The following is a 27818-nucleotide window of genomic DNA, read 5'->3' as shown; positions in this document are numbered from 1 at the left end:
GGTGTTGAAATAATGGGATTAAAAGGGGAGATCCCTTCAGAAAGACAGAAACAATAGCAAAGACAAAAAACACTTTTGGAATCTGCTTTTAGTCAACACATAAGGAAAGGGTGCACCGGTCCTGGAAATACTGCAATACCAGGTCAATGCGTGGAGTGGACAGAGCAAGCTCTATTTCCATCTCCCTGTTCTAAAAATCCATTTAATATATGGTCCCCAGATAGGGGACGTATCAGATATTAAACTGATAAGAACAGATACTACACTTGATCTTAGCCAAAAGGCCGAGAAGCGATAACCCGAACGGGCCGCGCGTTGCCCGAGCCTGCCCGATACTGCTGTTCAGCCCTTGCAGCGATTCAGCCTACTTCTAGGCAATTCCATGGGGCCCTGCAGGCTCACACACTCACAGCTACACGGGAGGTGAATAAAGGCCGGAGAGGAAGCCAGACAGGATTTGCTTCTTTTGCTTGCACCACAATGCAGTGCTGAAAGAGGAGGAATCTACATAAAAACGCCTTCCTGGCAACGCCCAAATGCCCTGCTGCCATGCAGATAAACACTGGCAGCGGCAGCAAGTGCATGCCCACAGCCACCCCTTGTTCCTTCACACCTTGTATCAGCTGTAATCCAGTCCAGTCCAGTGCTGCCTGCTGAGCAGCACTGACCAACACTGCCTGGGCCCAGGCTTTTATCTCTGAGGCCCCATTATGATGTCAGAAAGCTGGCTCTGGAATCCTGAGGGCTCCACTATGACACGTGCAAAGTTCCGTCTGAACTTTATATAAGACGGTGAGGCTCAGTCAGTCACTCAGTGTTGCCTGAGAGGGCAACACTGCAACAGCCGGCCGCCAGGCTGTCTTTTTTTTGCACAGCTAGTTGCCTCCAGGAGGCCACAAGAGGGAGACAAGGGACTGCAAAATGGAAAATAGGCATCCACCAACTTTACAGACAACTTCTCCTTGCTCCTACAACCTCCATCCTTGCACAGTTTGTTATTCTTCTAGGTAACATAGTAACAAATCCAAATTGCTGCTCTCTTTGTAGGCAAGCAAGGCTTTGTTGCAACTGCAATTCTTACTTCTTCTTGAAATGTAGGGACGACAGTACATTCCATCACATCCATCTAGTGTACACAGGTAGGTCCATTGTGACGGGCAGGCGAGCGGGCGGGCTGCTTTATTGGCTGTTTGCTGTTCCCCTACTCCACTCCACTATTTGACTGTTGTGCTGCATCAATCAATCAATCAATCAATCAATCAATCAATCAATCAATCAATCAATCAGTGGCTGGCTCAGGTGCAGCTCTTTAACTTACCTAAAAGGGAGGGCGGAGAGAAGACAAGGAAGGTGAATGAGGTGTTCCAATGTGAAATGCCGGAAACACAGAAACACAGACGACACACAACAAGAGGTGGCAATCTATTCATTAATTGCATTTAATCAATGAGCTCATTATCACTCATGCATTGTCCAACAGGTGTTGAAATAATGGGATTAAAAGGGGAGATCCCTTCAGAAAGACAGAAACAATAGCAAAGACAAAAAACACTTTTGGAATCTGCTTTTAGTCAACACATAAGGAAAGGGTGCACCGGTCCTGGAAATACTGCAATACCAGGTCAATGCGTGGAGTGGACAGAGCAAGCTCTATTTCCATCTCCCTGTTCTAAAAATCCATTTAATATATGGTCCCCAGATAGGGGACGTATCAGATATTAAACTGATAAGAACAGATACTACACTTGATCTTAGCCAAAAGGCCGAGAAGCGATAACCCGAACGGGCCGCGCGTTGCCCGAGCCTGCCCGATACTGCTGTTCAGCCCTTGCAGCGATTCAGCCTACTTCTAGGCAATTCCATGGGGCCCTGCAGGCTCACACACTCACAGCTACACGGGAGGTGAATAAAGGCCGGAGAGGAAGCCAGACAGGATTTGCTTCTTTTGCTTGCACCACAATGCAGTGCTGAAAGAGGAGGAATCTACATAAAAACGCCTTCCTGGCAACGCCCAAATGCCCTGCTGCCATGCAGATAAACACTGGCAGCGGCAGCAAGTGCATGCCCACAGCCACCCCTTGTTCCTTCACACCTTGTATCAGCTGTAATCCAGTCCAGTCCAGTGCTGCCTGCTGAGCAGCACTGACCAACACTGCCTGGGCCCAGGCTTTTATCTCTGAGGCCCCATTATGATGTCAGAAAGCTGGCTCTGGAATCCTGAGGGCTCCACTATGACACGTGCAAAGTTCCGTCTGAACTTTATATAAGACGGTGAGGCTCAGTCAGTCACTCAGTGTTGCCTGAGAGGGCAACACTGCAACAGCCGGCCGCCAGGCTGTCTTTTTTTTGCACAGCTAGTTGCCTCCAGGAGGCCACAAGAGGGAGACAAGGGACTGCAAAATGGAAAATAGGCATCCACCAACTTTACAGACAACTTCTCCTTGCTCCTACAACCTCCATCCTTGCACAGTTTGTTATTCTTCTAGGTAACATAGTAACAAATCCAAATTGCTGCTCTCTTTGTAGGCAAGCAAGGCTTTGTTGCAACTGCAATTCTTACTTCTTCTTGAAATGTAGGGACGACAGTACATTCCATCACATCCATCTAGTGTACACAGGTAGGTCCATTGTGGCGGGCAGGCGAGCGGGCGGGCTGCTTTATTGGCTGTTTGCTGTTCCCCTACTCCACTCCACTATTTGACTGTTGTGCTGCATCAATCAATCAATCAATCAATCAATCAATCAATCAATCAATCAGTGGCTGGCTCAGGTGCAGCTCTTTAACTTACCTAAAAGGGAGGGCGGAGAGAAGACAAGGAAGGTGAATGAGGTGTTCCAATGTGAAATGCCGGAAACACAGAAACACAGACGACACACAACAAGAGGTGGCAATCTATTCATTAATTGCATTTAATCAATGAGCTCATTATCACTCATGCATTGTCCAACAGGTGTTGAAATAATGGGATTAAAAGGGGAGATCCCTTCAGAAAGACAGAAACAATAGCAAAGACAAAAAACACTTTTGGAATCTGCTTTTAGTCAACACATAAGGAAAGGGTGCACCGGTCCTGGAAATACTGCAATACCAGGTCAATGCGTGGAGTGGACAGAGCAAGCTCTATTTCCATCTCCCTGTTCTAAAAATCCATTTAATATATGGTCCCCAGATAGGGGACGTATCAGATATTAAACTGATAAGAACAGATACTACACTTGATCTTAGCCAAAAGGCCGAGAAGCGATAACCCGAACGGGCCGCGCGTTGCCCGAGCCTGCCCGATACTGCTGTTCAGCCCTTGCAGCGATTCAGCCTACTTCTAGGCAATTCCATGGGGCCCTGCAGGCTCACACACTCACAGCTACACGGGAGGTGAATAAAGGCCGGAGAGGAAGCCAGACAGGATTTGCTTCTTTTGCTTGCACCACAATGCAGTGCTGAAAGAGGAGGAATCTACATAAAAACGCCTTCCTGGCAACGCCCAAATGCCCTGCTGCCATGCAGATAAACACTGGCAGCGGCAGCAAGTGCATGCCCACAGCCACCCCTTGTTCCTTCACACCTTGTATCAGCTGTAATCCAGTCCAGTCCAGTGCTGCCTGCTGAGCAGCACTGACCAACACTGCCTGGGCCCAGGCTTTTATCTCTGAGGCCCCATTATGATGTCAGAAAGCTGGCTCTGGAATCCTGAGGGCTCCACTATGACACGTGCAAAGTTCCGTCTGAACTTTATATAAGACGGTGAGGCTCAGTCAGTCACTCAGTGTTGCCTGAGAGGGCAACACTGCAACAGCCGGCCGCCAGGCTGTCTTTTTTTTGCACAGCTAGTTGCCTCCAGGAGGCCACAAGAGGGAGACAAGGGACTGCAAAATGGAAAATAGGCATCCACCAACTTTACAGACAACTTCTCCTTGCTCCTACAACCTCCATCCTTGCACAGTTTGTTATTCTTCTAGGTAACATAGTAACAAATCCAAATTGCTGCTCTCTTTGTAGGCAAGCAAGGCTTTGTTGCAACTGCAATTCTTACTTCTTCTTGAAATGTAGGGACGACAGTACATTCCATCACATCCATCTAGTGTACACAGGTAGGTCCATTGTGGCGGGCAGGCGAGCGGGCGGGCTGCTTTATTGGCTGTTTGCTGTTCCCCTACTCCACTCCACTATTTGACTGTTGTGCTGCATCAATCAATCAATCAATCAATCAATCAATCAATCAATCAATCAATCAATCAATCAATCAGTGGCTGGCTCAGGTGCAGCTCTTTAACTTACCTAAAAGGGAGGGCGGAGAGAAGACAAGGAAGGTGAATGAGGTGTTCCAATGTGAAATGCCGGAAACACAGAAACACAGACGACACACAACAAGAGGTGGCAATCTATTCATTAATTGCATTTAATCAATGAGCTCATTATCACTCATGCATTGTCCAACAGGTGTTGAAATAATGGGATTAAAAGGGGAGATCCCTTCAGAAAGACAGAAACAATAGCAAAGACAAAAAACACTTTTGGAATCTGCTTTTAGTCAACACATAAGGAAAGGGTGCACCGGTCCTGGAAATACTGCAATACCAGGTCAATGCGTGGAGTGGACAGAGCAAGCTCTATTTCCATCTCCCTGTTCTAAAAATCCATTTAATATATGGTCCCCAGATAGGGGACGTATCAGATATTAAACTGATAAGAACAGATACTACACTTGATCTTAGCCAAAAGGCCGAGAAGCGATAACCCGAACGGGCCGCGCGTTGCCCGAGCCTGCCCGATACTGCTGTTCAGCCCTTGCAGCGATTCAGCCTACTTCTAGGCAATTCCATGGGGCCCTGCAGGCTCACACACTCACAGCTACACGGGAGGTGAATAAAGGCCGGAGAGGAAGCCAGACAGGATTTGCTTCTTTTGCTTGCACCACAATGCAGTGCTGAAAGAGGAGGAATCTACATAAAAACGCCTTCCTGGCAACGCCCAAATGCCCTGCTGCCATGCAGATAAACACTGGCAGCGGCAGCAAGTGCATGCCCACAGCCACCCCTTGTTCCTTCACACCTTGTATCAGCTGTAATCCAGTCCAGTCCAGTGCTGCCTGCTGAGCAGCACTGACCAACACTGCCTGGGCCCAGGCTTTTATCTCTGAGGCCCCATTATGATGTCAGAAAGCTGGCTCTGGAATCCTGAGGGCTCCACTATGACACGTGCAAAGTTCCGTCTGAACTTTATATAAGACGGTGAGGCTCAGTCAGTCACTCAGTGTTGCCTGAGAGGGCAACACTGCAACAGCCGGCCGCCAGGCTGTCTTTTTTTTGCACAGCTAGTTGCCTCCAGGAGGCCACAAGAGGGAGACAAGGGACTGCAAAATGGAAAATAGGCATCCACCAACTTTACAGACAACTTCTCCTTGCTCCTACAACCTCCATCCTTGCACAGTTTGTTATTCTTCTAGGTAACATAGTAACAAATCCAAATTGCTGCTCTCTTTGTAGGCAAGCAAGGCTTTGTTGCAACTGCAATTCTTACTTCTTCTTGAAATGTAGGGACGACAGTACATTCCATCACATCCATCTAGTGTACACAGGTAGGTCCATTGTGGCGGGCAGGCGAGCGGGCGGGCTGCTTTATTGGCTGTTTGCTGTTCCCCTACTCCACTCCACTATTTGACTGTTGTGCTGCATCAATCAATCAATCAATCAATCAATCAATCAATCAATCAATCAATCAATCAATCAATCAATCAGTGGCTGGCTCAGGTGCAGCTCTTTAACTTACCTAAAAGAGAGGGCGGAGAGAAGACAAGGAAGGTGAATGAGGTGTTCCAATGTGAAATGCCGGAAACACAGAAACACAGACGACACACAACAAGAGGTGGCAATCTATTCATTAATTGCATTTAATCAATGAGCTCATTATCACTCATGCATTGTCCAACAGGTGTTGAAATAATGGGATTAAAAGGGGAGATCCCTTCAGAAAGACAGAAACAATAGCAAAGACAAAAAACACTTTTGGAATCTGCTTTTAGTCAACACATAAGGAAAGGGTGCACCGGTCCTGGAAATACTGCAATACCAGGTCAATGCGTGGAGTGGACAGAGCAAGCTCTATTTCCATCTCCCTGTTCTAAAAATCCATTTAATATATGGTCCCCAGATAGGGGACGTATCAGATATTAAACTGATAACAACAGATACTACACTTGATCTTAGCCAAAAGGCCGAGAAGCGATAACCCGAACGGGCCGCGCGTTGCCCGAGCCTGCCCGATACTGCTGTTCAGCCCTTGCAGCGATTCAGCCTACTTCTAGGCAATTCCATGGGGCCCTGCAGGCTCACACACTCACAGCTACACGGGAGGTGAATAAAGGCCGGAGAGGAAGCCAGACAGGATTTGCTTCTTTTGCTTGCACCACAATGCAGTGCTGAAAGAGGAGGAATCTACATAAAAACGCCTTCCTGGCAACGCCCAAATGCCCTGCTGCCATGCAGATAAACACTGGCAGCGGCAGCAAGTGCATGCCCACAGCCACCCCTTGTTCCTTCACACCTTGTATCAGCTGTAATCCAGTCCAGTCCAGTGCTGCCTGCTGAGCAGCACTGACCAACACTGCCTGGGCCCAGGCTTTTATCTCTGAGGCCCCATTATGATGTCAGAAAGCTGGCTCTGGAATCCTGAGGGCTCCACTATGACACGTGCAAAGTTCCGTCTGAACTTTATATAAGACGGTGAGGCTCAGTCAGTCACTCAGTGTTGCCTGAGAGGGCAACACTGCAACAGCCGGCCGCCAGGCTGTCTTTTTTTTGCACAGCTAGTTGCCTCCAGGAGGCCACAAGAGGGAGACAAGGGACTGCAAAATGGAAAATAGGCATCCACCAACTTTACAGACAACTTCTCCTTGCTCCTACAACCTCCATCCTTGCACAGTTTGTTATTCTTCTAGGTAACATAGTAACAAATCCAAATTGCTGCTCTCTTTGTAGGCAAGCAAGGCTTTGTTGCAACTGCAATTCTTACTTCTTCTTGAAATGTAGGGACGACAGTACATTCCATCACATCCATCTAGTGTACACAGGTAGGTTCATTGTGGCGGGCAGGCGAGCGGGCGGGCTGCTTTATTGGCTGTTTGCTGTTCCCCTACTCCACTCCACTATTTGACTGTTGTGCTGCATCAATCAATCAATCAATCAATCAATCAATCAATCAATCAATCAATCAATCAATCAGTGGCTGGCTCAGGTGCAGCTCTTTAACTTACCTAAAAGGGAGGGCGGAGAGAAGACAAGGAAGGTGAATGAGGTGTTCCAATGTGAAATGCCGGAAACACAGAAACACAGACGACACACAACAAGAGGTGGCAATCTATTCATTAATTGCATTTAATCAATGAGCTCATTATCACTCATGCATTGTCCAACAGGTGTTGAAATAATGGGATTAAAAGGGGAGATCCCTTCAGAAAGACAGAAACAATAGCAAAGACAAAAAACACTTTTGGAATCTGCTTTTAGTCAACACATAAGGAAAGGGTGCACCGGTCCTGGAAATACTGCAATACCAGGTCAATGCGTGGAGTGGACAGAGCAAGCTCTATTTCCATCTCCCTGTTCTAAAAATGCATTTAATATATGGTCCCCAGATAGGGGACGTATCAGATATTAAACTGATAAGAACAGATACTACACTTGATCTTAGCCAAAAGGCCGAGAAGCGATAACCCGAACGGGCCGCGCGTTGCCCGAGCCTGCCCGATACTGCTGTTCAGCCCTTGCAGCGATTCAGCCTACTTCTAGGCAATTCCATGGGGCCCTGCAGGCTCACACACTCACAGCTACACGGGAGGTGAATAAAGGCCGGAGAGGAAGCCAGACAGGATTTGCTTCTTTTGCTTGCACCACAATGCAGTGCTGAAAGAGGAGGAATCTACATAAAAACGCCTTCCTGGCAACGCCCAAATGCCCTGCTGCCATGCAGATAAACACTGGCAGCGGCAGCAAGTGCATGCCCACAGCCACCCCTTGTTCCTTCACACCTTGTATCAGCTGTAATCCAGTCCAGTCCAGTGCTGCCTGCTGAGCAGCACTGACCAAGACTGCCTGGGCCCAGGCTTTTATCTCTGAGGCCCCATTATGATGTCAGAAAGCTGGCTCTGGAATCCTGAGGGCTCCACTATGACACGTGCAAAGTTCCGTCTGAACTTTATATAAGACGGTGAGGCTCAGTCAGTCACTCAGTGTTGCCTGAGAGGGCAACACTGCAACAGCCGGCCGCCAGGCTGTCTTTTTTTTGCACAGCTAGTTGCCTCCAGGAGGCCACAAGAGGGAGACAAGGGACTGCAAAATGGAAAATAGGCATCCACCAACTTTACAGACAACTTCTCCTTGCTCCTACAACCTCCATCCTTGCACAGTTTGTTATTCTTCTAGGTAACATAGTAACAAATCCAAATTGCTGCTCTCTTTGTAGGCAAGCAAGGCTTTGTTGCAACTGCAATTCTTACTTCTTCTTGAAATGTAGGGACGACAGTACATTCCATCACATCCATCTAGTGTACACAGGTAGGTCCATTGTGGCGGGCAGGCGAGCGGGCGGGCTGCTTTATTGGCTGTTTGCTGTTCCCCTACTCCACTCCACTATTTGACTGTTGTGCTGCATCAATCAATCAATCAATCAATCAATCAATCAATCAATCAATCAATCAATCAGTGGCTGGCTCAGGTGCAGCTCTTTAACTTACCTAAAAGGGAGGGCGGAGAGAAGACAAGGAAGGTGAATGAGGTGTTCCAATGTGAAATGCCGGAAACACAGAAACACAGACGACACACAACAAGAGGTGGCAATCTATTCATTAATTGCATTTAATCAATGAGCTCATTATCACTCATGCATTGTCCAACAGGTGTTGAAATAATGGGATTAAAAGGGGAGATCCCTTCAGAAAGACAGAAACAATAGCAAAGACAAAAAACACTTTTGGAATCTGCTTTTAGTCAACACATAAGGAAAGGGTGCACCGGTCCTGGAAATACTGCAATACCAGGTCAATGCGTGGAGTGGACAGAGCAAGCTCTATTTCCATCTCCCTGTTCTAAAAATCCATTTAATATATGGTCCCCAGATAGGGGACGTATCAGATATTAAACTGATAAGAACAGATACTACACTTGATCTTAGCCAAAAGGCCGAGAAGCGATAACCCGAACGGGCCGCGCGTTGCCCGAGCCTGCCCGATACTGCTGTTCAGCCCTTGCAGCGATTCAGCCTACTTCTAGGCAATTCCATGGGGCCCTGCAGGCTCACACACTCACAGCTACACGGGAGGTGAATAAAGGCCGGAGAGGAAGCCAGACAGGATTTGCTTCTTTTGCTTGCACCACAATGCAGTGCTGAAAGAGGAGGAATCTACATAAAAACGCCTTCCTGGCAACGCCCAAATGCCCTGCTGCCATGCAGATAAACACTGGCAGCGGCAGCAAGTGCATGCCCACAGCCACCCCTTGTTCCTTCACACCTTGTATCAGCTGTAATCCAGTCCAGTCCAGTGCTGCCTGCTGAGCAGCACTGACCAACACTGCCTGGGCCCAGGCTTTTATCTCTGAGGCCCCATTATGATGTCAGAAAGCTGGCTCTGGAATCCTGAGGGCTCCACTATGACACGTGCAAAGTTCCGTCTGAACTTTATATAAGACGGTGAGGCTCAGTCAGTCACTCAGTGTTGCCTGAGAGGGCAACACTGCAACAGCCGGCCGCCAGGCTGTCTTTTTTTTGCACAGCTAGTTGCCTCCAGGAGGCCACAAGAGGGAGACAAGGGACTGCAAAATGGAAAATAGGCATCCACCAACTTTACAGACAACTTCTCCTTGCTCCTACAACCTCCATCCTTGCACAGTTTGTTATTCTTCTAGGTAACATAGTAACAAATCCAAATTGCTGCTCTCTTTGTAGGCAAGCAAGGCTTTGTTGCAACTGCAATTCTTACTTCTTCTTGAAATGTAGGGACGACAGTACATTCCATCACATCCATCTAGTGTACACAGGTAGGTCCATTGTGGCGGGCAGGCGAGCGGGCGGGCTGCTTTATTGGCTGTTTGCTGTTCCCCTACTCCACTCCACTATTTGACTGTTGTGCTGCATCAATCAATCAATCAATCAATCAATCAATCAATCAATCAATCAATCAATCAATCAATCAATCAATCAATCAATCAGTGGCTGGCTCAGGTGCAGCTCTTTAACTTACCTAAAAGGGAGGGCGGAGAGAAGACAAGGAAGGTGAATGAGGTGTTCCAATGTGAAATGCCGGAAACACAGAAACACAGACGACACACAACAAGAGGTGGCAATCTATTCATTAATTGCATTTAATCAATGAGCTCATTATCACTCATGCATTGTCCAACAGGTGTTGAAATAATGGGATTAAAAGGGGAGATCCCTTCAGAAAGACAGAAACAATAGCAAAGACAAAAAACACTTTTGGAATCTGCTTTTAGTCAACACATAAGGAAAGGGTGCACCGGTCCTGGAAATACTGCAATACCAGGTCAATGCGTGGAGTGGACAGAGCAAGCTCTATTTCCATCTCCCTGTTCTAAAAATCCATTTAATATATGGTCCCCAGATAGGGGACGTATCAGATATTAAACTGATAAGAACAGATACTACACTTGATCTTAGCCAAAAGGCCGAGAAGCGATAACCCGAACGGGCCGCGCGTTGCCCGAGCCTGCCCGATACTGCTGTTCAGCCCTTGCAGCGATTCAGCCTACTTCTAGGCAATTCCATGGGGCCCTGCAGGCTCACACACTCACAGCTACACGGGAGGTGAATAAAGGCCGGAGAGGAAGCCAGACAGGATTTGCTTCTTTTGCTTGCACCACAATGCAGTGCTGAAAGAGGAGGAATCTACATAAAAACGCCTTCCTGGCAACGCCCAAATGCCCTGCTGCCATGCAGATAAACACTGGCAGCGGCAGCAAGTGCATGCCCACAGCCACCCCTTGTTCCTTCACACCTTGTATCAGCTGTAATCCAGTCCAGTCCAGTGCTGCCTGCTGAGCAGCACTGACCAACACTGCCTGGGCCCAGGCTTTTATCTCTGAGGCCCCATTATGATGTCAGAAAGCTGGCTCTGGAATCCTGAGGGCTCCACTATGACACGTGCAAAGTTCCGTCTGAACTTTATATAAGACGGTGAGGCTCAGTCAGTCACTCAGTGTTGCCTGAGAGGGCAACACTGCAACAGCCGGCCGCCAGGCTGTCTTTTTTTTGCACAGCTAGTTGCCTCCAGGAGGCCACAAGAGGGAGACAAGGGACTGCAAAATGGAAAATAGGCATCCACCAACTTTACAGACAACTTCTCCTTGCTCCTACAACCTCCATCCTTGCACAGTTTGTTATTCTTCTAGGTAACATAGTAACAAATCCAAATTGCTGCTCTCTTTGTAGGCAAGCAAGGCTTTGTTGCAACTGCAATTCTTACTTCTTCTTGAAATGTAGGGACGACAGTACATTCCATCACATCCATCTAGTGTACACAGGTAGGTCCATTGTGGCGGGCAGGCGAGCGGGCGGGCTGCTTTATTGGCTGTTTGCTGTTCCCCTACTCCACTCCACTATTTGACTGTTGTGCTGCATCAATCAATCAATCAATCAATCAATCAATCAATCAATCAATCAATCAGTGGCTGGCTCAGGTGCAGCTCTTTAACTTACCTAAAAGAGAGGGCGGAGAGAAGACAAGGAAGGTGAATGAGGTGTTCCAATGTGAAATGCCGGAAACACAGAAACACAGACGACACACAACAAGAGGTGGCAATCTATTCATTAATTGCATTTAATCAATGAGCTCATTATCACTCATGCATTGTCCAACAGGTGTTGAAATAATGGGATTAAAAGGGGAGATCCCTTCAGAAAGACAGAAACAATAGCAAAGACAAAAAACACTTTTGGAATCTGCTTTTAGTCAACACATAAGGAAAGGGTGCACCGGTCCTGGAAATACTGCAATACCAGGTCAATGCGTGGAGTGGACAGAGCAAGCTCTATTTCCATCTCCCTGTTCTAAAAATCCATTTAATATATGGTCCCCAGATAGGGGACGTATCAGATATTAAACTGATAAGAACAGATACTACACTTGATCTTAGCCAAAAGGCCGAGAAGCGATAACCCGAACGGGCCGCGCGTTGCCCGAGCCTGCCCGATACTGCTGTTCAGCCCTTGCAGCGATTCAGCCTACTTCTAGGCAATTCCATGGGGCCCTGCAGGCTCACACACTCACAGCTACACGGGAGGTGAATAAAGGCCGGAGAGGAAGCCAGACAGGATTTGCTTCTTTTGCTTGCACCACAATGCAGTGCTGAAAGAGGAGGAATCTACATAAAAACGCCTTCCTGGCAACGCCCAAATGCCCTGCTGCCATGCAGATAAACACTGGCAGCGGCAGCAAGTGCATGCCCACAGCCACCCCTTGTTCCTTCACACCTTGTATCAGCTGTAATCCAGTCCAGTCCAGTGCTGCCTGCTGAGCAGCACTGACCAACACTGCCTGGGCCCAGGCTTTTATCTCTGAGGCCCCATTATGATGTCAGAAAGCTGGCTCTGGAATCCTGAGGGCTCCACTATGACACGTGCAAAGTTCCGTCTGAACTTTATATAAGACGGTGAGGCTCAGTCAGTCACTCAGTGTTGCCTGAGAGGGCAACACTGCAACAGCCGGCCGCCAGGCTGTCTTTTTTTTGCACAGCTAGTTGCCTCCAGGAGGCCACAAGAGGGAGACAAGGGACTGCAAAATGGAAAATAGGCATCCACCAACTTTACAGACAACTTCTCCTTGCTCCTACAACCTCCATCCTTGCACAGTTTGTTATTCTTCTAGGTAACATAGTAATAAATCCAAATTGCTGCTCTCTTTGTAGGCAAGCAAGGCTTTGTTGCAACTGCAATTCTTACTTCTTCTTGAAATGTAGGGACGACAGTACATTCCATCACATCCATCTAGTGTACACAGGTAGGTCCATTGTGGCGGGCAGGCGAGCGGGCGGGCTGCTTTATTGGCTGTTTGCTGTTCCCCTACTCCACTCCACTATTTGACTGTTGTGCTGCATCAATCAATCAATCAATCAATCAATCAATCAATCAATCAATCAATCAGTGGCTGGCTCAGGTGCAGCTCTTTAACTTACCTAAAAGGGAGGGCGGAGAGAAGACAAGGAAGGTGAATGAGGTGTTCCAATGTGAAATGCCGGAAACACAGAAACACAGACGACACACAACAAGAGGTGGCAATCTATTCATTAATTGCATTTAATCAATGAGCTCATTATCACTCATGCATTGTCCAACAGGTGTTGAAATAATGGGATTAAAAGGGGAGATCCCTTCAGAAAGACAGAAACAATAGCAAAGACAAAAAACACTTTTGGAATCTGCTTTTAGTCAACACATAAGGAAAGGGTGCACCGGTCCTGGAAATACTGCAATACCAGGTCAATGCGTGGAGTGGACAGAGCAAGCTCTATTTCCATCTCCCTGTTCTAAAAATCCATTTAATATATGGTCCCCAGATAGGGGACGTATCAGATATTAAACTGATAAGAACAGATACTACACTTGATCTTAGCCAAAAGGCCGAGAAGCGATAACCCGAACGGGCCGCGCGTTGCCCGAGCCTGCCCGATACTGCTGTTCAGCCCTTGCAGCGATTCAGCCTACTTCTAGGCAATTCCATGGGGCCCTGCAGGCTCACACACTCACAGCTACACGGGAGGTGAATAAAGGCCGGAGAGGAAGCCAGACAGGATTTGCTTCTTTTGCTTGCACCACAATGCAGTGCTGAAAGAGGAGGAATCTACATAAAAACGCCTTCCTGGCAACGCCCAAATGCCCTGCTGCCATGCAGATAAACACTGGCAGCGGCAGCAAGTGCATGCCCACAGCCACCCCTTGTTCCTTCACACCTTGTATCAGCTGTAATCCAGTCCAGTCCAGTGCTGCCTGCTGAGCAGCACTGACCAACACTGCCTGGGCCCAGGCTTTTATCTCTGAGGCCCCATTATGATGTCAGAAAGCTGGCTCTGGAATCCTGAGGGCTCCACTATGACACGTGCAAAGTTCCGTCTGAACTTTATATAAGACGGTGAGGCTCAGTCAGTCACTCAGTGTTGCCTGAGAGGGCAACACTGCAACAGCCGGCCGCCAGGCTGTCTTTTTTTTGCACAGCTAGTTGCCTCCAGGAGGCCACAAGAGGGAGACAAGGGACTGCAAAATGGAAAATAGGCATCCACCAACTTTACAGACAACTTCTCCTTGCTCCTACAACCTCCATCCTTGCACAGTTTGTTATTCTTCTAGGTAACATAGTAACAAATCCAAATTGCTGCTCTCTTTGTAGGCAAGCAAGGCTTTGTTGCAACTGCAATTCTTACTTCTTCTTGAAATGTAGGGACGACAGTACATTCCATCACATCCATCTAGTGTACACAGGTAGGTCCATTGTGGCGGGCAGGCGAGCGGGCGGGCTGCTCTATTGGCTGTTTGCTGTTCCCCTACTCCACTCCACTATTTGACTGTTGTGCTGCATCAATCAATCAATCAATCAATCAATCAATCAATCAATCAATCAATCAATCAATCAATCAGTGGCTGGCTCAGGTGCAGCTCTTTAACTTACCTAAAAGGGAGGGCGGAGAGAAGACAAGGAAGGTGAATGAGGTGTTCCAATGTGAAATGCCGGAAACACAGAAACACAGACGACACACAACAAGAGGTGGCAATCTATTCATTAATTGCATTTAATCAATGAGCTCATTATCACTCATGCATTGTCCAACAGGTGTTGAAATAATGGGATTAAAAGGGGAGATCCCTTCAGAAAGACAGAAACAATAGCAAAGACAAAAAACACTTTTGGAATCTGCTTTTAGTCAACACATAAGGAAAGGGTGCACCGGTCCTGGAAATACTGCAATACCAGGTCAATGCGTGGAGTGGACAGAGCAAGCTCTATTTCCATCTCCCTGTTCTAAAAATCCATTTAATATATGGTCCCCAGATAGGGGACGTATCAGATATTAAACTGATAAGAACAGATACTACACTTGATCTTAGCCAAAAGGCCGAGAAGCGATAACCCGAACGGGCCGCGCGTTGCCCGAGCCTGCCCGATACTGCTGTTCAGCCCTTGCAGCGATTCAGCCTACTTCTAGGCAATTCCATGGGGCCCTGCAGGCTCACACACTCACAGCTACACGGGAGGTGAATAAAGGCCGGAGAGGAAGCCAGACAGGATTTGCTTCTTTTGCTTGCACCACAATGCAGTGCTGAAAGAGGAGGAATCTACATAAAAACGCCTTCCTGGCAACGCCCAAATGCCCTGCTGCCATGCAGATAAACACTGGCAGCGGCAGCAAGTGCATGCCCACAGCCACCCCTTGTTCCTTCACACCTTGTATCAGCTGTAATCCAGTCCAGTCCAGTGCTGCCTGCTGAGCAGCACTGACCAACACTGCCTGGGCCCAGGCTTTTATCTCTGAGGCCCCATTATGATGTCAGAAAGCTGGCTCTGGAATCCTGAGGGCTCCACTATGACACGTGCAAAGTTCCGTCTGAACTTTATATAAGACGGTGAGGCTCAGTCAGTCACTCAGTGTTGCCTGAGAGGGCAACACTGCAACAGCCGGCCGCCAGGCTGTCTTTTTTTTGCACAGCTAGTTGCCTCCAGGAGGCCACAAGAGGGAGACAAGGGACTGCAAAATGGAAAATAGGCATCCACCAACTTTACAGACAACTTCTCCTTGCTCCTACAACCTCCATCCTTGCACAGTTTGTTATTCTTCTAGGTAACATAGTAACAAATCCAAATTGCTGCTCTCTTTGTAGGCAAGCAAGGCTTTGTTGCAACTGCAATTCTTACTTCTTCTTGAAATGTAGGGACGACAGTACATTCCATCACATCCATCTAGTGTACACAGGTAGGTCCATTGTGGCGGGCAGGCGAGCGGGCGGGCTGCTTTATTGGCTGTTTGCTGTTCCCCTACTCCACTCCACTATTTGACTGTTGTGCTGCATCAATCAATCAATCAATCAATCAATCAATCAATCAATCAATCAATCAATCAATCAATCAGTGGCTGGCTCAGGTGCAGCTCTTTAACTTACCTAAAAGGGAGGGCGGAGAGAAGACAAGGAAGGTGAATGAGGTGTTCCAATGTGAAATGCCGGAAACACAGAAACACAGACGACACACAACAAGAGGTGGCAATCTATTCATTAATTGCATTTAATCAATGAGCTCATTATCACTCATGCATTGTCCAACAGGTGTTGAAATAATGGGATTAAAAGGGGAGATCCCTTCAGAAAGACAGAAACAATAGCAAAGACAAAAAACACTTTTGGAATCTGCTTTTAGTCAACACATAAGGAAAGGGTGCACCGGTCCTGGAAATACTGCAATACCAGGTCAATGCGTGGAGTGGACAGAGCAAGCTCTATTTCCATCTCCCTGTTCTAAAAATCCATTTAATATATGGTCCCCAGATAGGGGACGTATCAGATATTAAACTGATAAGAACAGATACTACACTTGATCTTAGCCAAAAGGCCGAGAAGCGATAACCCGAACGGGCCGCGCGTTGCCCGAGCCTGCCCGATACTGCTGTTCAGCCCTTGCAGCGATTCAGCCTACTTCTAGGCAATTCCATGGGGCCCTGCAGGCTCACACACTCACAGCTACACGGGAGGTGAATAAAGGCCGGAGAGGAAGCCAGACAGGATTTGCTTCTTTTGCTTGCACCACAATGCAGTGCTGAAAGAGGAGGAATCTACATAAAAACGCCTTCCTGGCAACGCCCAAATGCCCTGCTGCCATGCAGATAAACACTGGCAGCGGCAGCAAGTGCATGCCCACAGCCACCCCTTGTTCCTTCACACCTTGTATCAGCTGTAATCCAGTCCAGTCCAGTGCTGCCTGCTGAGCAGCACTGACCAACACTGCCTGGGCCCAGGCTTTTATCTCTGAGGCCCCATTATGATGTCAGAAAGCTGGCTCTGGAATCCTGAGGGCTCCACTATGACACGTGCAAAGTTCCGTCTGAACTTTATATAAGACGGTGAGGCTCAGTCAGTCACTCAGTGTTGCCTGAGAGGGCAACACTGCAACAGCCGGCCGCCAGGCTGTCTTTTTTTTGCACAGCTAGTTGCCTCCAGGAGGCCACAAGAGGGAGACAAGGGACTGCAAAATGGAAAATAGGCATCCACCAACTTTACAGACAACTTCTCCTTGCTCCTACAACCTCCATCCTTGCACAGTTTGTTATTCTTCTAGGTAACATAGTAACAAATCCAAATTGCTGCTCTCTTTGTAGGCAAGCAAGGCTTTGTTGCAACTGCAATTCTTACTTCTTCTTGAAATGTAGGGACGACAGTACATTCCATCACATCCATCTAGTGTACACAGGTAGGTCCATTGTGGCGGGCAGGTGAGCGGGCGGGCTGCTTTATTGGCTGTTTGCTGTTCCCCTACTCCACTCCACTATTTGACTGTTGTGCTGCATCAATCAATCAATCAATCAATCAATCAATCAATCAATCAATCAATCAATCAATCAATCAGTGGCTGGCTCAGGTGCAGCTCTTTAACTTACCTAAAAGGGAGGGCGGAGAGAAGACAAGGAAGGTGAATGAGGTGTTCCAATGTGAAATGCCGGAAACACAGAAACACAGACGACACACAACAAGAGGTGGCAATCTATTCATTAATTGCATTTAATCAATGAGCTCATTATCACTCATGCATTGTCCAACAGGTGTTGAAATAATGGGATTAAAAGGGGAGATCCCTTCAGAAAGACAGAAACAATAGCAAAGACAAAAAACACTTTTGGAATCTGCTTTTAGTCAACACATAAGGAAAGGGTGCACCGGTCCTGGAAATACTGCAATACCAGGTCAATGCGTGGAGTGGACAGAGCAAGCTCTATTTCCATCTCCCTGTTCTAAAAATCCATTTAATATATGGTCCCCAGATAGGGGACGTATCAGATATTAAACTGATAAGAACAGATACTACACTTGATCTTAGCCAAAAGGCCGAGAAGCGATAACCCGAACGGGCCGCGCGTTGCCCGAGCCTGCCCGATACTGCTGTTCAGCCCTTGCAGCGATTCAGCCTACTTCTAGGCAATTCCATGGGGCCCTGCAGGCTCACACACTCACAGCTACACGGGAGGTGAGAAAAGGCCGGAGAGGAAGCCAGACAGGATTTGCTTCTTTTGCTTGCACCACAATGCAGTGCTGAAAGAGGAGGAATCTACATAAAAACGCCTTCCTGGCAACGCCCAAATGCCCTGCTGCCATGCAGATAAACACTGGCAGCGGCAGCAAGTGCATGCCCACAGCCACCCCTTGTTCCTTCACACCTTGTATCAGCTGTAATCCAGTCCAGTCCAGTGCTGCCTGCTGAGCAGCACTGACCAACACTGCCTGGGCCCAGGCTTTTATCTCTGAGGCCCCATTATGATGTCAGAAAGCTGGCTCTGGAATCCTGAGGGCTCCACTATGACACGTGCAAAGTTCCGTCTGAACTTTATATAAGACGGTGAGGCTCAGTCAGTCACTCAGTGTTGCCTGAGAGGGCAACACTGCAACAGCCGGCCGCCAGGCTGTCTTTTTTTTTGCACAGCTAGTTGCCTCCAGGAGGCCACAAGAGGGACACAAGGGACTGCAAAATGGAAAATAGGCATCCACCAACTTTACAGACAACTTCTCCTTGCTCCTACAACCTCCATCCTTGCACAGTTTGTTATTCTTCTAGGTAACATAGTAACAAATCCAAATTGCTGCTCTCTTTGTAGGCAAGCAAGGCTTTGTTGCAACTGCAATTCTTACTTCTTCTTGAAATGTAGGGACGACAGTACATTCCATCACATCCATCTAGTGTACACAGGTAGGTCCATTGTGGCGGGCAGGCGAGCGGGCGGGCTGCTTTATTGGCTGTTTGCTGTTCCCCTACTCCACTCCACTATTTGACTGTTGTGCTGCATCAATCAATCAATCAATCAATCAATCAATCAATCAATCAATCAATCAATCAATCAATCAATCAGTGGCTGGCTCAGGTGCAGCTCTTTAACTTACCTAAAAGGGAGGGCGGAGAGAAGACAAGGAAGGTGAATGAGGTGTTCCAATGTGAAATGCCGGAAACACAGAAACACAGACGACACACAACAAGAGGTGGCAATCTATTCATTAATTGCATTTAATCAATGAGCTCATTATCACTCATGCATTGTCCAACAGGTGTTGAAATAATGGGATTAAAAGGGGAGATCCCGGGGCGTGGCCTGGCTGCTGAACTGGATGGACGTGTGAGTACCTAGCTCCCGCTCCTTGTTAAACCATATAGCGACGAACATTCAGTAATAGACCTCAAAAAGAGACTTTAACCTGCCAGAAACCTGCCAGATACCTGCAGCAACATGCCGAGAAAAAAAAAGGCCTCTCCAAAGACCGGAGAAACTTATAGATTTCTATCTCTCACACACGGCGGAGCAAAATCAAGATGGCGCCGAAGCACACTCGCCGGCTAACTCCGTTGCCTCAGAACCGCTGCAGAGATCAGTGGAACGTATTTCACTGACACTGCCACAACGAAGGAGCATATCTGTATCCCCTCGGACACAAACACTTCTACAAGCGGGGAAAGACTTGAGGTTAGACTCTCAGCCCTTGGAACAGGCCGTGAATGTGCATATTCAAGATCAGACATACCTGGGTCTTACAAAGGAAAAATCCATCATGGCGCAGACCGCACCTTCCTCACAGATCCTGACAAGACAAAGCCAACAACAACATACAGATACATCTGAGGTAAGAGCTGATGACATGCAAAATAGAGAATCTATAGCTCCCTCAGACTTATTTGAAGATATGCATACCTCAGATAAGATGGTGACTGATTCTATAATGAAAGAAATGTTGAAAGCATTACGTCAATCTTTGCAGGCTGATATTGGGCATTTGATTAACCCTCTTCAAATTGCTATTCAGGAAGTGGATCAGAGAGTCCACAAAGTTGAATCCAAAATGGGGGACTTTGCTCGCTCACATAATGACTTGATAGACGCACATTATGAGATGGAATCGGAAATGCAATTTTTACGTACTAAAGTAGCAGATATGGAAGACAGGTCAAGAAGGAATAATATAAAATTCAGGGGCATACCTGAAAACATAACCCCTCCAGATCTGATACCATATATACAGTCATTTATAAAAGTTATGTTACCAAAATGTACAGAGGCGGATATGTCTATTGATAGAGCTCATAGGGTTCCCCGCCCCAAACATCTAGCGGATACTGTGCCGAGAGATGTGCTGGCACGCATACATTTCTACACGGTGAAAGAAAATTTAATGGAAAAGACGCGTAAAACAGGCCAACTACCGGAACCATATCAGCAATTGTTGCTCTATACAGATCTCTCAGCAATGACACTCCAAGCAAGACGTCAACTTATCCCCATAACTACCATCTTAAGAGAAAACAAGATTTTATATAAATGGGGATTTCCGGTTCGTTTGCTTATCACCCGAAATAATGCCTTCTACGCGATCAAGAATGTGGAAGATGGACTCAACTTGTTGAAGCAGTGGGATCTGAGTCCCCCCACGTCTAGCCAAACGAAACAGCAAGTACCTCAGCATATTTCGAATGAGTGGCAGGTGGTGGGATCCCGGAGAAGAGACAAACTTTGAGGTTTATGACATATTACATGGGAGTTCTGACTCTCCGATCATCCAGAGTTGGCAAACAGGAACTACGGTTTACTTGCCCTCACTTTTGTAGATAGCTGGAATGCTATCTTCTGTTGTACAGATACTCTTCGGAGTAAAAATGGCCGTGTTATTTGCCTATGTTATATGTAAGATGTTTTGTTTATGTTTTTGTACTCAAGGTATACTATGTGGGTCGAACTTATATAAGGGTCGAATTGATGCATTATGGTGGCGAATCTACTATTCTGATATAGGGAGGGTAATACTAAAAAGGAAAAAAGAAGAACATCACCGCTTATTGTATAATGTAGTAAGATGGTACTAAAATTTATGTCTTTAAATGTCAAAGGCCTGAATAGCCCACAAAAACGGTCGTTCTTGTGGACGGAAGCTAAAAATCTATCTTGCGATGTTGTATGTGCACAAGAAACGCATATAATGTTGAAAGACGCATTCCGATTGAAACATCCAAACTTCCCATTTCTATACCAAGCCCACTATTCCACTAAATCCAGAGGAGTCATGATAGCGTTCAAAAATTCTCTTGCTTTTAAACCTATGATGGAAAAAATAGATCCGAAAGGACGATTTATCATACTAGTCTGTTCAATTAACAATGTGATCTACACTATAGTGTCGGTATATTCGCCAAACAAGGGACAGATTCGCTTTTTTCACAAGATAACAAGGATTGTAGCGAAATTACAACAGGGGAAACTTATAATGTGCGGAGACTTTAACATGATTGTCGACCCCGATGTGGATGCAACCTCCTCTGCCAGAGGAAATGGTCGGACTCTGAGCAAAGTACTGTGGCAGAGGGAGTTGTATGATGTTTGGAGAACACAACATAGCACAGAGAGGGATTACTCCTTTTTTTCGGCAGCTCATGGCACATACTCAAGAATTGACATGTTCCTTGTCGATAGAGAGGGCCTACTGATATCCCAAGACTCCACTATTGAAACTATTACCTGGTCTGACCATGCAGCAATTACTTTATCCCTGGAAGAGAGACATGGTATGAAGCGTTCATATCTATGGCGGAACAATACTTATATTATGTCACATTCCAAGTATAAAAAACAGTTTGAGGAGGACTTAAATGAATACTTCCAATCTAATGTTAACTCAGTTTCGGACCCTAATACTCTTTGGAATGCTCACAAAGCTTTCATTAGAGGTACATTTATCAAATTAGGTCATCGAGATAAAAAAGATAGAAATATTCGTATTACATCTATACTGGATGAGATCAAGCGGTTGGAACTCTTAAATAAAGCTCAGAAATCTATGACTCATACAAAACGACTTAACGAGTTGAGACAACAACTTCGTAGCTGTCTTCTACATACATATCAGAAACACCTAAAGACTGTAAAAGCTAAATATTATTCCCAAAATGATAAAGCAACTAGACTCTTGGCCTCCCGTCTTAAGGTGCAACATACGAAGTCTCGAATTCCCTTTCTGAGAAACGGGACGGATACTGGAAAATTATATAACCCAGAGGATATAGCCAATAGATTTAAAGAGTATTATAGCTCATTATACAATCTACACGCAGACCCCTTTTCTCATCCAGTATCGGAACAAGATATTAATAAATTCTTAAAAACCTTGTCGCTCCCGAAACTCACACAGGAAGTCGTAGATAATCTGAATTTACCTATTACACAGACAGAAATATCTAAAGTAATAACATCTTTACCTTTGGGTAAATCCCCAGGCCCAGATGGATTGTCAAATGACTATTATAAACAGTTTGCTGGTATTCTAATTCCTCACTTACATGCAGTCTTTGAAAAAGCCATAGCCACCGGAACATTCCCGAAAGAAAATCAATCAGCCTTAATAGTAACATTGCCCAAACCAGAAAAAATCCCCGACATACCACAAAACTTTAGACCTATCTCATTGCTCAACTCTGATTTAAAGATATACGCAAAAGTGCTGGCGAACCGACTGGCTCCTATTTTGCCTGATTTGGTAAAAGATGATCAAGTAGGATTCGTCAAGGGCCGACAGGCGTTTGATAACACTAGGAGAGTGCTGAACATAATACATACCTTAGAATCCCGAGGTACACCAGCAGTACTGTTATCATTGGATGCCGAAAAGGCGTTTGACCGGATTAGCTGGTCGTATGCATTTTCGGTTCTTAGGTATATGGGTTTTGAAGGCAGTATTTTGGATGCAATTTTAGCCTTATACTCCGCTCCATCTGCTAAAATATTCACAAATGGCACACTTTCTGAGGAATTCCTCATCACTAATGGGACTAGACAGGGGTGTCCATTATCGCCACTGATCTTTGTTTTATCAATAGAACCTCTAGCTCAAGCCTTAAGAGAAGATGTTGAGATAAGTGGCATCAGGATTGGAGATCGCACACATACAGTTTCACTATATGCGGATGACATAATTCTGACGTTATCTGACCCGGAGACGTCTCTTGCTAAGGTTATGGAGGTTATCAAATTATTTGGGAACATATCATACTATAAACTGAATACTCAGAAATCGCAGGTTCTCCCTCTCAACATTTCAGAGCAATCTTTATACTTTTTGAAGACCAAATTTCCTTTTGATTGGCGAGTAGACGGCATTAAGTACTTAGGAATAGTTTTGACAAGTACACACAAAAAGCTTTTTAAACACAACTATGAACCATTACTGACACATATACAAGTAGAAGCACAGAGAATGACTAAATCAGAGGTTTCTTGGATTGGAAGGATTGCGGCCTTTAAAATGTTATTACTCCCAAAATTGTTATACCTCTATCGAACCCTTCCAATTCAGATTCCCATGTCCTTTTTCACTTCAATGCAAAAGATCATCTCTCATTTCATATGGGCCGATAAACATCCTAGAATTTCCTATAGATTATTAGCTAAAAGTAGGAGAACAGGTGGATTGGGAGTACCTGATGTTTATCACTATTATTTGGCTTCGCAGGTGTCACAGCTGTCATCATGGTGGATAGAGGATGATAGTAAACATTGGGTACATATTGAATCGTGTGGAGCACATCCAGTATCGCTGAAGCTGTTGATGTTGGCTTCATGTTGGGGGATACCTACCCCTCCTGGCGTTTCTCCACTGACACGGGCCTCAATATATAGCTGGTCGAAGTTTCATGAGTATTCTCAATCTAGCAGTCCCTTGTCCGAAGCCAATTCTCCAATAGAACTATTACCCTTAGCTATTCCAAACTTACATATAAAGCATTGGAAACTGGGGGGGGTGAGGGATCTGTCTCAGCTCGTGGAAGGATCTCATATGATATCATTTGAGATACTTTCCCAAAGGTTTAACTTACCTACTACAGAATTCTATACATATTTCAGAATTAGCCACCTTCTCCGATACCAACATAAACATGAGACCTTTTGCAACAACGCTATATTTCCCATACTATCGAGAAGAGGTAAAGGCTTGAAAGCCATTTACAATTTTATATATGATCACGATTCATTTAACAAAGCATACCCATATAGGGAATGGGAAAAAGAGCTGGGACAGGCCTTTACTCCTGAACAGTGGACAAGAGCTTTTAGTTGGATTAATAAATCAGTACAATGTAGCTCTCATTATGAAGCAGCAATGAAAACTATGCTAAGATGGTACTATACACCTGAACGTCTAAGTAGGATATATCCCAATTCCTCCTGTAGATGTTGGAGAGGATGTGGAGAGAGAGGTACTCTGCTTCATATTCTATGGAAATGCCCAAGGTTGACAACATACTGGCAAGATATCTTCGGTTTGATTTCTTCATTGACCAATCAAGTGGTCTCTAATTCTCCACAAATGGCATTGCTATTGTTAGATATCCATGTGATACCGCCCAGATTGAGGATACTCATATGTAAAATTTTGATCATCGCTAAGACGGTAGTGACAAGATATTGGAAATCTTCTTCCATTCCCACATGCGCGGAAGTCATTTCATCTGTTAATGACACATATACATATGAAAAGATCCTTATGTATGGTTCAGACAAATTTACTACTTTTTCAGGGATATGGGACGAGTGGAAAAACAATCCGCACTGTACAAAAACATGAGAATTGATGTGATACGACTCTGTAATTAAAACAAGAAATTCTTGAAGAAAAGACCTATTGAGTATACTTGAAATGTTATGTTTATTTTATTTTGTTGTTAATGCTGATGAGGGGTGAATACACCTGATCAGTATATGTTCTTTTGATCAATTATCAAAGTATTGACACAGAATTTTATATTCCAATAATTCAACATTATACTTTTTCAGTTTATGTATATGGAAATATGTGGTTATTGATCATATTTGTTCCTTTTGTGTTTGTTTGGAAAAAATATCAATAAAAAGATTGAACCGTAAAAGGGGAGATCCCTTCAGAAAGACAGAAACAATAGCAAAGACAAAAAACACTTTTGGAATCTGCTTTTAGTCAACACATAAGGAAAGGGTGCACCGGTCCTGGAAATACTGCAATACCAGGTCAATGCGTGGAGTGGACAGAGCAAGCTCTATTTCCATCTCCCTGTTCTAAAAATCCATTTAATATATGGTCCCCAGATAGGGGACGTATCAGATATTAAACTGATAAGAACAGATACTACACTTGATCTTAGCCAAAAGGCCGAGAAGCGATAACCCGAACGGGCCGCGCGTTGCCCGAGCCTGCCCGATACTGCTGTTCAGCCCTTGCAGCGATTCAGCCTACTTCTAGGCAATTCCATGGGGCCCTGCAGGCTCACACACTCACAGCTACACGGGAGGTGAATAAAGGCCGGAGAGGAAGCCAGACAGGATTTGCTTCTTTTGCTTGCACCACAATGCAGTGCTGAAAGAGGAGGAATCTACATAAAAACGCCTTCCTGGCAACGCCCAAATGCCCTGCTGCCATGCAGATAAACACTGGCAGCGGCAGCAAGTGCATGCCCACAGCCACCCCTTGTTCCTTCACACCTTGTATCAGCTGTAATCCAGTCCAGTCCAGTGCTGCCTGCTGAGCAGCACTGACCAACACTGCCTGGGCCCAGGCTTTTATCTCTGAGGCCCCATTATGATGTCAGAAAGCTGGCTCTGGAATCCTGAGGGCTCCACTATGACACGTGCAAAGTTCCGTCTGAACTTTATATAAGACGGTGAGGCTCAGTCAGTCACTCAGTGTTGCCTGAGAGGGCAACACTGCAACAGCCGGCCGCCAGGCTGTCTTTTTTTTGCACAGCTAGTTGCCTCCAGGAGGCCACAAGAGGGAGACAAGGGACTGCAAAATGGAAAATAGGCATCCACCAACTTTACAGACAACTTCTCCTTGCTCCTACAACCTCCATCCTTGCACAGTTTGTTATTCTTCTAGGTAACATAGTAACAAATCCAAATTGCTGCTCTCTTTGTAGGCAAGCAAGGCTTTGTTGCAACTGCAATTCTTACTTCTTCTTGAAATGTAGGGACGACAGTACATTCCATCACATCCATCTAGTGTACACAGGTAGGTCCATTGTGGCGGGCAGGTGAGCGGGCGGGCTGCTTTATTGGCTGTTTGCTGTTCCCCTACTCCACTCCACTATTTGACTGTTGTGCTGCATCAATCAATCAATCAATCAATCAATCAATCAATCAATCAATCAATCAATCAATCAGTGGCTGGCTCAGGTGCAGCTCTTTAACTTACCTAAAAGGGAGGGCGGAGAGAAGACAAGGAAGGTGAATGAGGTGTTCCAATGTGAAATGCCGGAAACACAGAAACACAGACGACACACAACAAGAGGTGGCAATCTATTCATTAATTGCATTTAATCAATGAGCTCATTATCACTCATGCATTGTCCAACAGGTGTTGAAATAATGGGATTAAAAGGGGAGATCCCTTCAGAAAGACAGAAACAATAGCAAAGACAAAAAACACTTTTGGAATCTGCTTTTAGTCAACACATAAGGAAAGGGTGCACCGGTCCTGGAAATACTGCAATACCAGGTCAATGCGTGGAGTGGACAGAGCAAGCTCTATTTCCATCTCCCTGTTCTAAAAATCCATTTAATATATGGTCCCCAGATAGGGGACGTATCAGATATTAAACTGATAAGAACAGATACTACACTTGATCTTAGCCAAAAGGCCGAGAAGCGATAACCCGAACGGGCCGCGCGTTGCCCGAGCCTGCCCGATACTGCTGTTCAGCCCTTGCAGCGATTCAGCCTACTTCTAGGCAATTCCATGGGGCCCTGCAGGCTCACACACTCACAGCTACACGGGAGGTGAGAAAAGGCCGGAGAGGAAGCCAGACAGGATTTGCTTCTTTTGCTTGCACCACAATGCAGTGCTGAAAGAGGAGGAATCTACATAAAAACGCCTTCCTGGCAACGCCCAAATGCCCTGCTGCCATGCAGATAAACACTGGCAGCGGCAGCAAGTGCATGCCCACAGCCACCCCTTGTTCCTTCACACCTTGTATCAGCTGTAATCCAGTCCAGTCCAGTGCTGCCTGCTGAGCAGCACTGACCAACACTGCCTGGGCCCAGGCTTTTATCTCTGAGGCCCCATTATGATGTCAGAAAGCTGGCTCTGGAATCCTGAGGGCTCCACTATGACACGTGCAAAGTTCCGTCTGAACTTTATATAAGACGGTGAGGCTCAGTCAGTCACTCAGTGTTGCCTGAGAGGGCAACACTGCAACAGCCGGCCGCCAGGCTGTCTTTTTTTTTGCACAGCTAGTTGCCTCCAGGAGGCCACAAGAGGGACACAAGGGACTGCAAAATGGAAAATAGGCATCCACCAACTTTACAGACAACTTCTCCTTGCTCCTACAACCTCCATCCTTGCACAGTTTGTTATTCTTCTAGGTAACATAGTAACAAATCCAAATTGCTGCTCTCTTTGTAGGCAAGCAAGGCTTTGTTGCAACTGCAATTCTTACTTCTTCTTGAAATGTAGGGACGACAGTACATTCCATCACATCCATCTAGTGTACACAGGTAGGTCCATTGTGGCGGGCAGGCGAGCGGGCGGGCTGCTTTATTGGCTGTTTGCTGTTCCCCTACTC

At 46.1% G+C, this 27818-nt stretch overlaps 15 non-coding genes across 15 annotated transcripts; all 15 read right to left on the bottom strand.

The window, feature by feature from the left end:
• Positions 1-105: 105 nt before the first annotated feature.
• On the bottom strand, positions 106-296 carry LOC142708578 (U2 spliceosomal RNA). The gene has a single exon (XR_012868882.1). It is a non-coding gene; the product is annotated as a U2 spliceosomal RNA (small nuclear RNA).
• Positions 297-1584: 1288 nt separating this feature from the next.
• On the bottom strand, positions 1585-1775 carry LOC142708577 (U2 spliceosomal RNA). Its single transcript, XR_012868881.1, has one exon. It is a non-coding gene; the product is annotated as a U2 spliceosomal RNA (small nuclear RNA).
• Positions 1776-3055: 1280 nt separating this feature from the next.
• Positions 3056-3246, bottom strand: LOC142708576 (U2 spliceosomal RNA). Its single transcript, XR_012868880.1, has one exon. It is a non-coding gene; the product is annotated as a U2 spliceosomal RNA (small nuclear RNA).
• Positions 3247-4542: 1296 nt separating this feature from the next.
• Positions 4543-4733, bottom strand: LOC142708575 (U2 spliceosomal RNA). The gene has a single exon (XR_012868879.1). It is a non-coding gene; the product is annotated as a U2 spliceosomal RNA (small nuclear RNA).
• Positions 4734-6033: 1300 nt separating this feature from the next.
• On the bottom strand, positions 6034-6224 carry LOC142708604 (U2 spliceosomal RNA). The gene has a single exon (XR_012868905.1). It is a non-coding gene; the product is annotated as a U2 spliceosomal RNA (small nuclear RNA).
• A 1292-nt stretch (positions 6225-7516) lies between these two features.
• On the bottom strand, positions 7517-7707 carry LOC142708599 (U2 spliceosomal RNA). The gene has a single exon (XR_012868901.1). It is a non-coding gene; the product is annotated as a U2 spliceosomal RNA (small nuclear RNA).
• Positions 7708-8995: 1288 nt separating this feature from the next.
• On the bottom strand, positions 8996-9186 carry LOC142708573 (U2 spliceosomal RNA). Its single transcript, XR_012868877.1, has one exon. It is a non-coding gene; the product is annotated as a U2 spliceosomal RNA (small nuclear RNA).
• Positions 9187-10498: 1312 nt separating this feature from the next.
• Positions 10499-10689, bottom strand: LOC142708572 (U2 spliceosomal RNA). Its single transcript, XR_012868876.1, has one exon. It is a non-coding gene; the product is annotated as a U2 spliceosomal RNA (small nuclear RNA).
• A 1284-nt stretch (positions 10690-11973) lies between these two features.
• LOC142708571 (U2 spliceosomal RNA) lies at positions 11974-12164 on the bottom strand. Its single transcript, XR_012868875.1, has one exon. It is a non-coding gene; the product is annotated as a U2 spliceosomal RNA (small nuclear RNA).
• Positions 12165-13448: 1284 nt separating this feature from the next.
• On the bottom strand, positions 13449-13639 carry LOC142708570 (U2 spliceosomal RNA). The gene has a single exon (XR_012868874.1). It is a non-coding gene; the product is annotated as a U2 spliceosomal RNA (small nuclear RNA).
• Positions 13640-14935: 1296 nt separating this feature from the next.
• On the bottom strand, positions 14936-15126 carry LOC142708569 (U2 spliceosomal RNA). The gene has a single exon (XR_012868873.1). It is a non-coding gene; the product is annotated as a U2 spliceosomal RNA (small nuclear RNA).
• Positions 15127-16422: 1296 nt separating this feature from the next.
• Positions 16423-16613, bottom strand: LOC142708566 (U2 spliceosomal RNA). The gene has a single exon (XR_012868872.1). It is a non-coding gene; the product is annotated as a U2 spliceosomal RNA (small nuclear RNA).
• A 1296-nt stretch (positions 16614-17909) lies between these two features.
• Positions 17910-18100, bottom strand: LOC142708565 (U2 spliceosomal RNA). The gene has a single exon (XR_012868871.1). It is a non-coding gene; the product is annotated as a U2 spliceosomal RNA (small nuclear RNA).
• Positions 18101-25232: 7132 nt separating this feature from the next.
• Positions 25233-25423, bottom strand: LOC142708564 (U2 spliceosomal RNA). Its single transcript, XR_012868870.1, has one exon. It is a non-coding gene; the product is annotated as a U2 spliceosomal RNA (small nuclear RNA).
• Positions 25424-26715: 1292 nt separating this feature from the next.
• Positions 26716-26906, bottom strand: LOC142708563 (U2 spliceosomal RNA). The gene has a single exon (XR_012868869.1). It is a non-coding gene; the product is annotated as a U2 spliceosomal RNA (small nuclear RNA).
• Between the last annotated feature and the right edge of the window lie 912 nt (positions 26907-27818).

Source organism: Rhinoderma darwinii, unplaced genomic scaffold, assembly GCF_050947455.1.
Source record: "Rhinoderma darwinii isolate aRhiDar2 unplaced genomic scaffold, aRhiDar2.hap1 Scaffold_4009, whole genome shotgun sequence".
Taxonomy (NCBI): Eukaryota; Metazoa; Chordata; class Amphibia; order Anura; family Rhinodermatidae; genus Rhinoderma; species Rhinoderma darwinii.
This window is presented reverse-complemented; position numbering and strand designations above follow the sequence as displayed.